This window comes from Bos indicus, chromosome 16 (assembly GCF_029378745.1).
Source record: "Bos indicus isolate NIAB-ARS_2022 breed Sahiwal x Tharparkar chromosome 16, NIAB-ARS_B.indTharparkar_mat_pri_1.0, whole genome shotgun sequence".
NCBI classification, from domain to species: Eukaryota; Metazoa; Chordata; class Mammalia; order Artiodactyla; family Bovidae; genus Bos; species Bos indicus.
In genome coordinates this window covers 73,467,610-73,484,407 of record NC_091775.1, presented here as the reverse complement: position 1 = coordinate 73,484,407, position 16,798 = coordinate 73,467,610, and the positions used below count along the sequence as shown (strand labels likewise).

Here is a 16,798-nt window from a genome sequence, read left to right as displayed (position 1 = left end):
GAGAGCACAGTCTGATTATTTTTTCTTAAAAGGACAAAGATAATACAAAGGCTTTTTGTTTGTACCTTTGGGATTTAGCCAGGTGTGAACACATGTAAGGGGATTCAGCTACAACTCCTTTTCAGAATGTTTGGAAGTTTTTGGGAAAAGGGCAATTTTGTATTTGAAAATTAGTTGATTTACAGAATTGTGTTAGTTTCAGGTATTCAGAAAAGTGATTCAGTTATGTATATACATATTTTTTACAGATTATCTGTGGTCACCAGTGTGGGTGACTGCAAGCTATTGAATGTAGTTCCCTTTGCTATAGCGTAAATCCTTGTTGCTTGTCCATTTTATGTATGATAGTTTCTTAATCCTCAACTCCTGATTTATTCCCCTTACCTCCCCTTCCACTTTAGTAACCATAAGTTTTCTCCATCTGTGAATCTCTGTTTTGTATATAGATTCATTTGTATTATTTTTTAGATTCCACATCTAAGTGATATTGCTTCCCTTGTGGCTCAGCTGGTAAAGAAGCCACCTGCAGAGCAGGAGACCCAGGTTCAATCCCTGGGTTGGGAACATCCCCTGGAGAAGGGAAAGGCTACCCACTCAGGTATTCTGGCCTGGAGAATTCCATGGACGGTATGGGATCACAAAGGGTTGGACACGACTGAGCGACATGCACTTTCACTTTCTAAATGATATACGATATTTGCTTTTCCTTGTGTGACTTCATTTAGTGTGATAGTCTCTAGGTCCATCCATGTCACTGAAAATGGCAATATTTCATTCTTTTTATGGCTGAGTAATATTCCATTATATATATCACATTATAAAGATATACATACACACACATAAAATGTGGCACACACACATATATATATATGTGAGATATGATATATATATCACATATTCTTAAACTGTGGTTGGGCGCTTGGGTTGTTTCCCTGTGCCAGCTACTGTACACAGTGCTGCTATGAACAGTGGGGTGCACATATCTTTTCAGATTAGAGTTTTTGTCTTTTTCACACATATGCCCAGTAGTGGGATTCCTGATTGCGTGGCAGCTCTATTTTTAGTTTTTGAGGAACCTCCATACTGTTTTCTGTAGTGGCTGCACCAGTTTGCCTTCCCACCAACAGTGTAGGGGAGGGTTCCCTTTCCTCCCCGCCCTCTCCAGCATTTATGATTTGTAGGCATTTTGATGACGGCCATTCCAACAGGTGTGAGGTGATACTTTGTTGTGGTTTTTAAAAAACTTTATTCAAGTATAGGTGATTTACAGTGTTGTTGTTAGTTTCTGGTATATAGCAAACTGGTTCAGTTATTCTTTTTCATATTCTTTTCCATTACGGTTTATTACAGGATAATGAATATAGTTCCTTGTGCTCTACAGTAGAACCTTGTTTATCTATTTTATATATAGGAGTTTGTATCTGCTAATCCCAAACTCCTAATTTATCCCTCACCCATCCGCTTTCCCTTTGGTAACCATAGGTTTGTTTTCTGTACCTGTGAGTCTGTTTCTGTTTTGTAAATAAGTTCATTTGTATCATATTTCTGCTTTATTGACTATGCCAAAGACTTTGACTGTGTGGATCACATAAACTGTGGAAAATTCTGAAAGAGATGGGAATACCAGACCACCTGACCTGCCTTTTGAGAAACCTACATGCAGGTCAGGAAGCAACAGTTAGAAATGAACATGGAACAACAGACTGGTTCCAAATAGGAAAAGGAGTACGTCAAGGCTGTATATTGTCACCCTACTTATTTAACTTCTAGGCAGAGTACATCATGAGAAATGCTGGGCTGGAGAGAGCACAAGCTGGAATCAAGATTGCCGGGAGAAATATCAATAACCTCAGATATGCAGATGACACCACCCTTATGGCAGAAAGTGAAGAAGAACTAAAGAGTCTCTTGATGAAAGTGAAAGAGGAGAGTGAAAAAGTTGGCTTAAAGCTCAACATTCAGAAAACTAAGATCATGGCATCTGGTCCCATCACTTCATGGCAAACAGATGGGGAAACAGTGGAAACCGTGGCTGACTTAATTTTTCTGGGCTCCAGAGTCACTACAGATGGTGATTGCAGCCATGAAATTAAAAATGCTTACTCCTTGGAAGGAAAGTTATGACCAACCTAGACAACATATTAAAAAGCAGAGACATTACTTTGTCAACAAAGGTCCATCTAGTCAAGGCTATGGTTTTGCCAGTAGTCATGTATGGATGTGAGAGTTGGGATGGATGTGAGAGTTGGACTGTAAAGAAAGCTGAGCACAGAAGAATTGATGCTTTTGAACTGTGGTGATGGAGAAGACTCTTGAGAGTCCCTTGGACTGCAAGGAGATCCAACCAGTCCATCCTAAAGCAGATCAGTCCTGGGTGTTCATTGGAAGGGCTGATGTTGAAGCTGAAACTCCAATACTTTGGCCACGTGATGCAAAGAGCTGACTCATTGGAAAAGACTCTGATGCTGGGAGGAATTGGGGGCAGGAGGAGAAGGGGACGACAGAGGATGAGATGGTTGGATGGCATCACCGACTCAATGGAGATGGGTTTGGGTGGACTCCGGGAGTTGGTGATGGACAGGGAGGCCTGGCGTGCTGCGGTTCATGGGGTCGCAAAGAGTCAGACACAACTGAGCAACTGAACTGAACTGACTGAACTGTGTCATATTTTAGGTTCCACATATAAGTGATGTCATATGATAATCACCTTCCTCTGACTTAAATTTCACTTAGAATGATAATCTCTAGGTCCATCCATGTTGCTGTCAGTGGCATTATTTCATTCTTTTCTGTGGCTCAGTAGTATTCCATTGTGTTTGTGTGTGTCCCATCTTTTTTTATGCCTTCATCTGCAGGTGGACATTCAGGTTGCTTCCATGTGTTGGTTATTGAGTAGTGCTGCAGTGAACGTGCGTGCATGCTCAGTCATGTCTGACTCTTTGTGACCGCATGGACTGTAGTCTGCCAGTCTTCTCCAGGGAATCTTCCCAACCCAAGGATCAAACCTGGGTCTCCTGCATTGCAGGCAGATTCTTTACAGTCTGAACCACTGTTCTCCACAGTGGTTGCATTAAGATTTTCACTAACAGTGTAGAAAAGTTCTCTTTTCTCCATACTCTCTCCAGCGTTTATCATGTGTAGACTTTTTAATGATGGCCACTCTGATGGGTGTGAGGGGATAGCTCATGGTAGTTTTGATTTGCATTTCTCTGTGTTGATATTCTTGATGTTGAACAGCCTTTCATGTGCCTATTGACCATCTGTATGCCTTCTTTGAAGAAATGTCTGTTTAGGTCTTCTGTTCATTTTTAGATTGGGTTGCTTAGTTTTTGATATTGAGTTGTATGAAGTGTATGTATATCTTGGATATTATTAAACCCTTGTCTATTGTATCATTTGCAAATATTTCCTCCCATTCCAAAGGTTGTCTTTTCGTTTGGTTGATGGTTTCCTTTGCTGTGAAAAGCTTTTAAGTTTGATTAGTTCCTGTTTGTTTATTTTTGCTTTTATTTCTGGACAAAAGGCATTTTGATCTCTTTCTAGATCAACTGGATATCCCTGTATAGCTACTAATTTAGGCAAGATAAGCCGTCAAATCCTTCTCTTCTTAATAAGGTGATGAAGAAGGTAGGGAGTGAGCTGGAGGTACGTGGTCACTAGGCAGACCAGTGCTTTATTAACTTACTTGCTTCATAGCACTCTCCTTCTCTAGTTCTTCCAGGTGGGCCAAAATTATTGTTTTAAACAACAACAACATATCCTCATATTATAAATACAGAAGGAGAAAGAGAAGAGAATTCACTATAAGAAATATTACTGATTAAATGTTGTGTTGAGAAGCCCTATTTAATTGCTGAGAGCTATACAGTCTCATCTCTGAGGAAAGAGAAGACCTAGCTCAGAATGGAGCCTGGAGCAGTCAGAAAAAGACAAAAACAGATCGAGACTGACTGTGGGAGAAATGGCACTTGGGTGAGAACTCTACAGCTGATTCTCTTTAAAGGGCGAGCCCCCAGAATCCTGGGTCCTCCTCTGTGCATGGCAGTGTACCTCATTCATCTCTCCAGGCTCACACCATTATTCTTTCTCCTTCCCTAGTCTTCCTGCTACACAGGGAGCACTCATCTGCTCGGGACTAAAAGTGGGAGTTAAGTGAGGCACAGCATCAAGGTCTAGTCAGGAAAATAGAGATCATGCCTGATATTTCAAACAGAGGGATTTAATACAGAGAGTTACACAAGTATTAGAAGACTAAAAGAGCCAAAAGGGACCCTGGAATAACCCAGATATTAGCCACCATAGGAAGTGGCTACTAAGCCTCTGGCTGGGGAATTACAAAGGGAGAGGTGGGATCTCTGCACTGTGGGAGCTCAGAGAAGAGGCGCCTGGAGGCCGTTCAGATCTCCGAGGGTTGCCCTCTGGCTTATGCTTGAACCTCAGACCAGGTGATGCTGTGGCTGGTTCTTAGACCTTCAGGGAGACAGATGCTGCTGAGGTGACAGTGTCGGTAGAAGCTGGGGTTTGGAGCCGCGATGGCCTCCTGGTGCTGGAGAGATACGGACAAGAACGGGAAAGAGGAAGGAGTCCATTCATCCTCCCCTCTTCCTCCTCCATTCCAGTAGAAATTGCTCAGAATTGAGGAGTAAACAAGCTTAATGATCCGTCCTGGACCATCTTAGAGAGGAACGAACACACCCAGCTGCCACAGTAATAAAGCAAGCACCCGGACTTGGCCACTTGGTAACCTCTAGGCCAGGGCTTGGTTGGCAGTAAAGGAAACCCAGAGAAGGAGCTGGTGGAGTGAGAAGGAGATGGAAGTCTTACAACAGCCCAGACAGAGTGCTCGCACCAGGACCCATTGCATAGCGTGTATGAGGCTAATTTACATAATCCTGGCTCCCATCCATTGTGACTGGCTCAGGACCGAAGGAAGACCTAACTGTCAAGTGGTGAGGAGGGTTTAAGTAATTGGAATTGACGCTAGATACAGTTTCCCAGGTGGTGCTAGTGGTAAAGAAGCTGCCTGCCATTGCAGGAGACTTAAGAGACACAGGTTCGATCCCCGGGTCAGAAAGACTCCATGGAGGAGGGCATGGCAACCCACTCCAGTATTTTTTTTTTTTTTTCAAATGTTGTGTGTGTGTGTGTGCGTGTTTTGAAGAAGAAACAGTCAATTTTATTGGGCTCAGACTAGGAATCCACAGCTGTAGGTATACATATATCCCCTCCCTTTTGACCCTCCCTCCCATCTCCCTCCCCATCTCACCCCTCTAGGTTGATACAGAGCCCCTGTGTGTGTTTCCTGAGCCATACAGCAAATTCCAGTTGGCTATCTGTTTAAATGGGAGAAGGCAATGGCACCCCACTCCAGTACTGTTGCCTGGAAAATCCCATGGATGGAGGAACCTGGTGGGCTGCAGTCCATGGGGTCGATAAGAGTCAGACACAACTGAGTGACTTCACTTTCACTTTCCGCTTTCATGCATTGGAGAAGGAAATGGCAACCCACTGCAGTGTTCTTGCCTGGAGAATCCCATGGACAGAAAAGCCTGGTAGGCCGCAGTCCATGGGGTTGCATGGAGTCGGACACGACTGAAGCGACTTAGCAGCAGCATCAGCATCTGTTTAAACATGGTTATGTAAGTGTCCACGTTACTCTCTCCATACATCTCCACCTCTCCCCATGTCCATAAGTCTATTCTCTCTTTCTGTTTCTCCATTGCTGCCCTGAAAGTAAATTCTTTAGTACTGTTTTTCTAGATTCTGTATATATGCGTTAGAATACAATATTTATCTTTCTCTTTCTGACTTACTTCACTCTGTATAATAGGTTCTAGGTTCATCCACCTCATTAGAACTGACTCAGATGCATTCCTTTTTATGGCTAGTAATAGTCCACTGTGTATGTGTACCACAACTTCTTCATCCATTCAGCTGTTGATGGACATCTAGATTGCTTCCGTGTTCTAGCTATTGTAAATAGTGTGCTGTAGTGAACAATGGGATGCATGTGTCTTTTTCAGTTTTGGTTTCCTCAGGGTAGATGCCTAGTAGTGGGATTGCTCGCTCATATGGTGATGTTATTCCTAGTTTTTTAAGGAATCTCCACACTGTTCTCCATAGTGGCTGTATCAATTTATGCTCCCACCAACAGTGCAAGGGCATTCCCTTTTCTCCATACCCTCTCCAGCATTTATTGTTTGTAGACTTTTTGATGATGCCCATTCTGACCGGTGTGACGTGATATCTCATTGTAGTTTTGGTTTGCATTTTCTAATAATGAGCAGTGTTGAGCATCTTTTCATGTATTTATTAGCCATCTGTATGTCTTCTTTGGAGAAATGTCTGTCTGGGTCTTTTTCCCACTTTTGGCTTGGGTGGTTTTTCTGATATTGAGTTGTATGAATTGCTTGTATATTTTGGAAATTAATCCATTGTCGGTTGTTTCATTTGCTATTATTTTCTCCCATTCTGAGGGTTGTCTTTTCAGCTTGCTTATAGTTTCCTTTGCTGTGCAGAAGCTTTTAAGTTTGATCAGGTCCCAATTGTTTACTTTTGTTTTTATTTCCATTACTCCAGGTCATAGAGGATCTTACTTTGATTTATGTCATTGAGTGTTCTGCCTATGTTTTCCTCTTAAGAGTTTTATAGTTTCTGGTCTTACATTTAGGTCTTTAATCCATTTTGAGAAAAATTTGGACCGCTTCATGAATTTTCATGTCATCCTTGTGGAAGGGCCATGCTCATCTTCTCTGTATCATTCCAGTTTTAGTATATGTGCTGCCAAAGTAAGCACCCACTTCACTGTTCTGGCCTGGAGAATCCCATGGACAGAGGAGCCTGACGGGCTACAGTCTATAGGGTCGCAAAGAGTTGGACACGACCAAAGCAACTTGGCACACACATATCAGTCGCCCAACTACACTGGGAAATTTGCATGAGACAAGGCTTCAGAGCTAAGCCTTGCCTGCCCCCCAATTCAGTATTAAAGTAGGCAGTAGATGGGATGGATAGAAGGAAAAGAGGGGAGGGGAGGGAGAGAAACGGAGAGAGCAGGGAAGGAAGAAAAGGATGGAGGGAGGGGAAAAGAGAGGGGCAGGCAGGCTAGTCAAGCCTTGCTCCAGTTCCCAGCTGCAGGGCCGAGTGAGAATAGAAACAGCCTTTCCTGCTCGGCTCACTGAGCACTCTCTGCAGAGATGACGATGCTAGTAGTAACAAAGTTTGTCTTGATTTCTTCACTTAGTGAAGATTCAGAAACAGTGGGCACTGAGCTGCTGTAGAAGAGAGAAGCTGGTGCCGGTCGTGTTCTTCTGGCCGTCGTCCCGGCACGGTGGCCCCTGGAGTGCTCAGGGTGGCTGCTCCCATCTTGGCAGCTTGTCCCCTAGCCTGTCCCTGCCTGTGGCTGGCTTCCCACCAACTCAGTGCCCTTGACCTCACACTTGCTGATGGTTGTAGAATACCTGTCAGGCTGGGCAACAGTAATAACCACTCTCACCCTTAAAATCTGGGAGAAAAAGGCACCTACTTAGTAGAAACATAGCAAAAGGACTTGAATAGACAGCTCTCAGAAAGAGGAAACACAGATGGCTCTAAAACAAATGAAAAGATGCTCGCTTTTTTTTATTTAGGTGTCATTGACATATAAAATTATATTAATTTCAGGTATATAAGGAGTCAGTATTTGTATATCAACCTCAACATGGGAAATGTAATTTACAAGCTCTAGATTGCAAAGATCAAAAAATTTAACCTCATATATTTAGCTCATGGTAACTCCTCTGTAGGGAATGGTTTGGAAATATCTACCAAAACTGAGCAGCCATTCTACTTCTAGGTATTTGTCATTCAGATACACTTTTATACATGTGAAATGAAATATTATGCAAAGATATTAATTGCAACATTGTTTATAATAGCAAAAGTTAGAACGGACCTAATGCCCATCAGAGGGAGTCAGGTAAATTATGGTACATAAATTCAGAAATTTCCACAACCATTAAAAAGGATGAAGCAATGTTACACATATATACATGGAACAATCCCCAGTATATAAAACCTTAAAAAATAAGGAAATGAACAGTGCATGTAGTATTTGTGTTCAAGATAATATATATTTCAGAATGAAAAATTTCAAACCATTTAAAATACTTGTGTACATATGTATGTGTTTGTGTGCACATGTATATATGGATATGTATGTTATGCTTCTGTGTGCATAGAATATCCCTGGGAGTAGAAACATGGAACAGAAAACAGATCTTCTAGGAAGAGAGGGGTCAGGTGGACTGGACACGGAGGTTGGAAGATGGAGATTTACTTTTCCCTGCTTACTCTTTGGAACATTTGAATTTTATAATTGTCTGTTACCTGGTCAAAAAACAAACAGATTGAAAGCTGGGGTGAAAATCCATTCTAAGTCTTGCGGGGTAGATGGTCTTTCTGGAGGGCCGGCCTTCTTCCATTGAGGGGGGTTTATCCAGAGGCTGGAAGTTACTGGAAGGCATGTGCTTAGGAGAGTGGATAGCTCGCCATGGCTGCCTTCCAGCGCAGACACGGGTGATGGTCAGAATCCAGGCAGTCCGCGCTCCCTCCACCCTGTCTGCTCCTGCGCCCTTCGGAGCCAGGCTCTCGGTGCTCTGGGTCCGCCTCTCCAGAATGGAGGTCTCTGAGCACAGAGGCCAGTGCCCTGCCATTTTACCCAGCCCTCGCCGTGACGTCCAGCTCACAGAAACATCTTCCACGTTGGGAGACACCTTGTGGTCGTGACATCTTTTCACCCGGATTCCTGCATCTGTAACCGTAGGTCAGCCTTTTAATGTCTCCAGCATCTCTGGCATCAGCCAGCGTGTATGTAGTAAGAGCTCCGTAAGTATCGAATGATGCGTCTCAAGGATGAGTAGTTTATGATCAGATCCTTCCCAGCCCTTACAGTAAGGATGGAGCCAAATCTTCCCAAATGGGACCCAGGGCAGCCCCCTAGGGGAGGGAGGTGGAGGCCCTGCAGTGAAAGATGCCAGCGTTATAGCTCAGACCTCCACCCAGGGGTATCATGGGAGACCCGGAGAGGGGACCGTCACAGTCCCCTCTTGCATCACCAGCTCCGTGGCTGGGACACAAGTTCGGAAGGACTGGATGGATGTGATGGGTCAGATGGAGGGAAGTCCAGATCCACGCCATAGAGCTGACTCTTGCAGACGCCACCCTGTCCCCGTAGAGGAATCCGAGAAAGTGCCTGGCGGGCTGGTTCCACGCCCTGAGCTGACCCACACCGCGGGAGCAGCTGGGAACTCGGCAAGGAGTCCGGAGTGTAATAGTGCGCTCTGAGGTCACAAACAGAACCGCCTCAGAAAGCACGGCAGCTGAGATCTCTTCCCTGGAGGCCAACAACTAATCCCGTGGAAAGACTACCGGGAAGAGTGTAAACAGTGGGGCAGAGTTTCCCCGAAAAAGCCCAGCCTCCCACCCCTCCTCCTGGCTAAGCAGGAAGCCCAGAGGACTCAGCGGGAAGGGTGCACAAATCTAATTAGTGACTGTAGCTGAGTGAAAGCCGCTTAGTCGTGTCTGACTCTTTGTGACCCCATGGACTATACAGTCCATGGAATTCTCCAGGCTAGAATCCTGGAGTGGGTAGCATACCCCTTCTCCAGCCCATTTTCCTGACCCAGGAATCAACCTGGGGTCTCCTGCATTGCAGGCCAGTTCTTTACCAACTGAGCTATCAGGGACTACAGCTAACTACTTGTTAATTCCTAACATCCCTGAGAGATCCAGGCTGCTCTTGCCTTGTTCCTCCTCAGCTCCCCGTCAGCAGAGCCCTGTCCTGTCTTCTCTGCCCCCTAAAACACTGGTTTCAGCTGTGTGATTCTGAGTGGCTGGGCGAGGGGAGGAAGAGAACTTAACCTGTGAGCATCCCCCGTGAGTCTGCTGAAGGTTTGCTCCCTGCCAAGGCTTGCATGGGCTCAGGTACATCCGGGCTGCCCAGGTGAATGGAGTGCCAGAAGAGACCCTTGGCCACGAGGGGCACATCGCAGCCTGGGCTTGGAGCCGGGCAGTGCTGGCCTGTGGTTCTAGGCAGACCCCTGCCTCAGGGCCGTTGGCCAGAGTCAGTAGCCTGAGGGGAACACAGTGTTCTTCCGGAATGGCATCTTTAAGGCACAAAATGTTGTTCTCTGTAATGAAAAGAGTCTGAGTCACTTTATTTTTATTTGTTTATATCAATTATCTCTTTTTTATAAAGTACTGATAGTGGGGTTTAACCTTTGCCATTCATTAAAAAGTTTCGAGCGCAGCTTTCTCAGACTGTGTTCCTCTGCTACTCCTAAAACAAGGACAGCGGATTTGTGTGAGTCGTTTTATATGTCAGGTAAATAAATACCTTCTTAAGCCCCTCACTAAGAATCTGCTGCATCTGGTGATGTTTCCAGAGTTCTGATCCCAGCTCAGGCAGGGTACCCTTCCCTCCCCACTCCTGACTGGGGTGATCTTGCAGTCTAACTTCAGTCTTTGTCTGTACCTTTCCTGGGGCAGGGGGAGGGGAAGAGGATTTGAAGAGTTGAATTTTACAAGGCTGTAATCTCTAAGATTCCTGCCAAGAAGCAATTGTCTTCTGATTTCATGGCTGCAGTCACTGTCTGCAGTGATTTTGGAGCCCCAGAAGAGGAAATCTATCACTGTTTCCATCTTTCCACTTCTATTTGCCATGCAGTAAAATGGGACTGGATGCCATGATCTTAGTTTTTTTTTTTTTTTTTTTAATATTTAGTCTTAAGCTGGCTCTTTCACTTTCCTCCTTCACTGTCATCAAGAGGCTCTTTAGCTGCTCTCCACTTTCCGCCATTAGGTATCATCCGCATGTCTGAGGTTGTTGATGTTTCCCCCACCTATCTTGATTCCAGCTTGTAACTCATCCAGCCCGGCATTGTTCACGATGTGCTCAGCATATAGGTTAAACAAATTGAGTGACAGCAGACAGCCCTGTCGTACTCCTTTCTCGATCTTGAACCAATCAGTTGTTCCATACAGGGTTCAAACTGTTGCTTCTTGACCTGCATACTGGTATCTCAGGAGACAGGTAAGATGGTCGGGTATTCCCATCTCTCTAAGAGCTTTCCAGGGTTTGTCATGATCCACATAGTCAAAGGCTTTAGTGTAGTCAATGAAACAGAGATAGATGTTTTTCTTTCTTTCTTTTTTTTTTTATGAATATAGAGGCAAAATCTTTATTTTATTTTATTTTTTTTGATTTTTTGATTTTTTTAAATTTTATTTTATTTTTAAACTTTACACAATTGTGTTGGTTTGGAGATAGATGTTTTTCTAAAATTCCCTTGCTTTCTCTGTAATCCAACGAATGTTGTCAATTTGATCTCTAGTTCCTCTTCCTTTTTTAAACCCTGCTTGGACATCTGCAAGTTCTTGGTTCGCATAATGCTGAAGCCTATCTAGCATGTAAGATTTTAAGCATGACCTTACTAGCATAGGAGATGAGTGCAATTGTCTGATGGTTTAGCACATTCTTTGATACTACCCTTCTTGGGGATTGGGATGAGGACTGACCTTTTCCAGTCCAGTGGCTGCTGCTGAGTCTTCCAGATTTGCTGACATAATGAATGCAAAACCTTGATGACATCATCCTTTAGGGATTTGAGTAGTTCTGCTGGAATTTCATCTCATCCACTAGCTTTATTAACAGCAGTGCTTCTTAAGGCCCACCTGATTTCATACTCCAGAATGTCTGGATCTGGGTAGCTAATCACACCATTGTAGTAATCTGTTTCATTAAGACCTTTTTCATACAGTTCTTCCATGCGTTCTTACCATCTCTTCTTGATCTCTTCAGCGTCTGCTAGGTCTCTACCATTTTTATCCCTTATTGTGCCCATCTTTGGGTGGAATGCTCCCTTTATGTTTCCAGCTTTCCTGAAGAGATCTCTAGTCATTCCCCTTTCGTTGTTTCCTTCTATTATTAAGCACTGCTCGAAGAAGGCCTTCTTGTCTCTTCTAGCTATTTTTTGGAACTCTGAATTTAATTGGATGTACCTTTCCCTCTCTCTCTCTCTTGCTTTTCACTTCTCCTCATTCTTCCACTATTTGTAAAGCCTCTTCAGACAACCACTCTGCCTTCTTGCTTTTCTTTTTCTTCGGGATGGTTTTGTTCACCGCCTCCTGTCCGGTATTACGGACCTCTGTCCATAGTACTTCAGGCACACTGCTAACTAGATCTAGTCCCATCAATCTGTTCGTTACCTCTACTGCGAAATCATACGGGAATTGATTGAAGTCATACCTGGCCAGCCTATTGTTTTTCCTGGTTTTCTTTAAGCCTGAATTTTGCTAGAAGAAGCTGATGATCTGAGCCACAGTCAGCTCCAGGTCTTGTTTTTGCTGACTGTATACAGCTTCTCCATCTTCACCTACTAAGAATGTAATCAATTCGATTTTGGTATGGACCATTTGGCAGGAGAAAAATGACAAACCTAGGCAGTGTGTTGAAAAGCAGAGACATTACTCTGCTGACAAAGATCTGCATAGTAAAGGCTATGGTCTTCCTAGAGGTCACATATGGTTGTCAGAGCCGGACTGTAAAGAAGGCAGAACGCCAAAGAATTGATGCCCTTGAACTGTGGTACTGGAGAAGACTCCTGAAAGTCCCTTGGACTGCAAGGAAATCAAAGCAGTCAATCTTAAGGGTTGAATATTAACTAAACCCTGAATATAAACTAACCCTGAATATTAACTAAAAGGACTGATGCTGAAGCTGAATCTCCAGTATTTTAGTCATCGATGTGAACAGCTAACTCATTGGAAAAGTCCCTGATGCTGGGAAAGATTGAGGGCAGAAGTGGGTATCAGAGGATGAGATGGTTGGATGGCATCACTGATGCAATGAACATGAACTTGGGCAAACTCCGGGAGATGATGATGGACAGGGACGCCTGGCATGCTGCAGTCCATGGGGTCGCAAAGAGTCGGACATGACTGAGCGACTGAACAGTAACAATCTCTAAGAACTGGAAGGGGCCTTGTGGAGGGGGGGTCATCTGGTTTCATCTCCCGTCCGAGGCACCACCCTCTGAATGCTAGCAGGGATGGGAATCCAGGGAGGGGAGTGTGTAACTGTCACAGGCTCCTTTGGGTCGTAGCCAAAAATCTGCCCCTAACTTCCATCTCTTGGCTCCAGTTCTTTCTTCTGGGGTGACTTAGAATGAATCTAATTAATTCTCTTTCCATGTGGCCCCATGGCCTTTTTCCAGGCTAAACTTTAACTTATTACCGTGCCTACCCTGAGGAGCCCTTCCAGACCCTCCTTGAAGTGGCTTCCGCTTGACAGTATCTTTTGTAAAATAGGGTGCCTAGAATGAGTCCGCCTTGCCTGAGTCAACATTCGCACGTGGGTACTTTCTCTCACTCTCAGGCTGAATGCTCATCTCCCCATCTAGGCCCTGGTGGCCACGTGGCCTGAGGTGACGGCAGCAGTGACCATGGATGCTGCGCTTGCCCTACGCTCCCGCAGGACGTGGCCTTGCGCTCCTGTGGCCTTGCACCCCCATGGCCTTGCCCTCCTGCAAAGGAAGAGCAGCCATGTGTGGCTGGGGCTGCTCGATGCCTCTCTGCCCACCGTCAGCAGCGCCCTGGGTCTCCAGGGTGTGTGGGTTTGATGGGAGGGGCCCTATGGGATCTTTCTGTGTGTCTTCTCCCTCCTTGGAACAGCGACCTAAGAGCTCTTGCCCCATCCCGTGGAACCGCTCCCTGATGCTTCTTTAGCAGAGGGGAGCCCCGGGCTCGCTCAGACCTTAGCCGGCCGTTCCCAGGGCCGCCTTCACTTGCTGTCGGGACTGCCCATGTGCTCTATGTTCCTGCGAGGTGAGCAGGCTGCCACCCACCCCTGCCCCGAGCCGGCTGGCCAGTGTGGAACTGAGGACCCCGCCACCACCAGCGCGGGCCCGAGCTTGGGCGCCCATCTCACCTCTGCTCCTCACAGCCCTCCTCACACCAGCACCCTGGTTGCGACAATGCCTTTCCCAAATACCGTTTATGAATATTGCAGCCGCATCATTTCCAAACTCATCTTGGAGCTATTTCGTGCTTCGGTCTTCTGTCAGTTCCTTTAAAAAAAAAAAAAAATTGGAGTAGAGGTGCTTTACAATGTTATGTTACTTTCTGTTGTACAACCTCGTGAATCATTTGCATGTATACATATATCCGCTCTCTCCTGGGCCTCCCTTCCACCTCCTCCATCCTCCCCTCTTTAGGTCATCACAGAGCACTAAGCTGAGCCCCTAGGCCTTAGAGTAGCTTCCTGCTAGCTATCTGCTTCATCCATAGTAGTGCATATATGTCAGTCCCTTTTGAAGAAGGCAAGAGGCAGTTCCGGTGGTTAAAGTCAGCATTAAAGAGACGATGGCTTAAGTGGTAAAGAATCCGCCTGCAATGCAGGAGATGCAGGTTCGATCCCTGGGTTGGTGAAGATTCCCCTGGAGAAGGAAATGACAACCCAGTCCAGTATTCCTATATGGAAAGTCCCATGGACAGAAGAGCCTGGTGTGGGCTATTGTTTATAGGGTTGCAAAGAGTTGGACACAATTGAGCACGCACACACAATGAGACCGGACCCATGGGCTCAGTACCCATAGAGAGAAACTGCATCCTGGCCACCGACAGCACCCCAGGCAGGGACATGGGGAGCAGGCACGGCCCCGGGATGAGAAGCAGCAGCCACTCAGGACGGTGCGTAGACAAGCTCTTGGCTCCACAGCACCTCCTGCGCTCAGTCGGATCCCTCCCTCAGCGTGGAGATGAGCACAGCCCACAGTGAGTGGGAGCAGTGAGGTGAGAATAAAGCCCGCTCTGCCAGGCAGGAACAGCTCCTCCCCTTCCCCTGGGGTGGCTGGCGTGTCTAACGGGCGGTAGCGTCCGAGAACTCCGGGAGAGACGCTGCTGTCTCTGCCGGGAGCTTGGTTGTATCATTGTGTTCTTTGCTGAGAAATCGAAGTAATTTGGAGTCGTTTACCTAGCAACAGCTTTAGGAAAAGAACATGTCAGAGAGATGTGCTGACATCACCCTTTCAGAGGTGCATGTGGTGTAGGTGCCGTGTCTTCTCTCCCTTTCCAGCTCTCCCGCTACGTTCCTTTCATGGTGACAGGAAGTGGGATGACCAGGGTGGCCTTCCTGACCCACTGTCCTTTGTTAACGTCTAGGTGTTCTCAGCCAGTCCCTGCCAGGCGCCTCTTCTCCTGGGCACACATACAAGTGTCGATGATGCTTCAGCTGTGGGCACTTCTGTCCATTGGCTCCATGGCCCACAGCTGGGGCCAGATGTGCATACCTAGGGTTTCTTGATTGGGGATTTTGCAACAACTGTCATTTTTGATTAGGGATCTGAGAGTCTTGTGACTGAGTACTCAGAAGGACTCATGCATCCATATATGTTTATTCAGTGACCGTTTAACCATGGGCGCCCTGATCCTAGGGGCCTGAGGGGAAAGGAGCCGGTTCATGGTCTCAGACTTGTGCCGCCTCCCGTCCAGAAGAGGCATCTCCTCGCGGCTGTCCTGCCTCTGCTGCCTTCCCGGGACGGGGATGCCCAGAGGGTCCTGAGCCCGTCCCGGGATGAAGGGCTTCAGCTGCTGGCGAGTTTCTCTGCCTGTAGAGTGGCCCTCCCCTGCCCACCCCCCACCCCCATCCTGCTTCCAAAGCTAGCCCGTTCTATATTTGCAGGCGCTTCTCTTCTCTTCTCCAGGGTCTCTGTGATTCCAGAGAAACAGTGCCATCTGCCACCCCGTGCCCCTGTGCCACGGTCCCCAGACTGCCACTGTCCCGTGCATGCACACTTGGATGAGAAGGCAAAGCAAACCCTCTAAGCTCAGCCGCCTCCATCCTAGCACCATGTCAGCTTACTGGCGTCAGCCCATCGTCCCGGTGACCCAGGCGTTGAGACAGTAGCCCGAAATAGGCTGTTTAAAAACAAAAATAGGAAAGGAACACGTTAAGGAAGAGAAGTGGCTGGGGAGTGCGGTCCGACTGGGCAGCCTCTGGCCCTGGCGGCCGGAGTGGAGATCCTGGCAGCGGCGGCAGGGACGGGCTTCTGGCAGGCCGGCCCCCACCCATCTGGTTCTGGAGAGAGAAAATGTGTGTTTTCTTGGCACCTCTTTCCACCTGCATGGTCAGGATAAGAAGAAGCGGCTCCAGTTTGTTCTCCCCACTTTCTCAATTTCACATGAAATGATTCTGCTTTATGGCAGTGAGCACTTCAGTAAGTGCCCGCCCACAGGGCCTGGGGCTGGGAGGTGGGCAGGATGAAAAACAGCGCAGGTTGGCTTCTTCAGGATGTGACATTGAGTGTGAACAGCGTGATTTATTAAAGACCGCTTTTCATGCCAGTTAAAGTGTGCACACAGTGCCCCCAGCAAACGACTCTTGCTCGGGATGGCAGGAAGGCCCCCGGGGCGGTCAGAGTCACCCCTTCCTTCCTCCCTGTCCCCCTGCTGGATGCTCTGTGGAGGCTCAGCCCATGACCAGGATCAAATACCTGCGGCTCTATGTTAACAAAAGCCCATCCAGGCACTGGGAGCACGCGCCTCAGTGGCCCCGGTCTGAATTAACAGTTGCCATGACAAGGCGTGCAAACATGTTCCTCCAGGCTTGTTCCCCCCATTACACAGATGGAGAAACTGGGGAGCCCTGGGAGAGGGGGTGACCAAGCAGCTTAGTGATGATGATGTTTGAAAACAGAAGCCTGCTGCTTCCCGCTCTGTTTCCTTAGCGCCATGAGTAGAGGGGATGAAATGAGATTTGGAG

The 16,798-nt window shown here is 46.6% G+C and overlaps 1 protein-coding gene and 1 non-coding gene across 7 annotated transcripts in view; one reads left to right on the top strand and one right to left on the bottom strand.

The window, feature by feature from the left end:
* The window catches only part of HHAT (hedgehog acyltransferase), a 352,855-nt gene that overhangs the window by 327,764 nt on the left and 8,293 nt on the right, over positions 1 to 16,798 (top strand). The window lies entirely within an intron of this gene.
* Positions 6,690 to 6,796, bottom strand: LOC139176589 (U6 spliceosomal RNA). Its single transcript, XR_011561045.1, has one exon. It is a non-coding gene; the product is annotated as a U6 spliceosomal RNA (small nuclear RNA).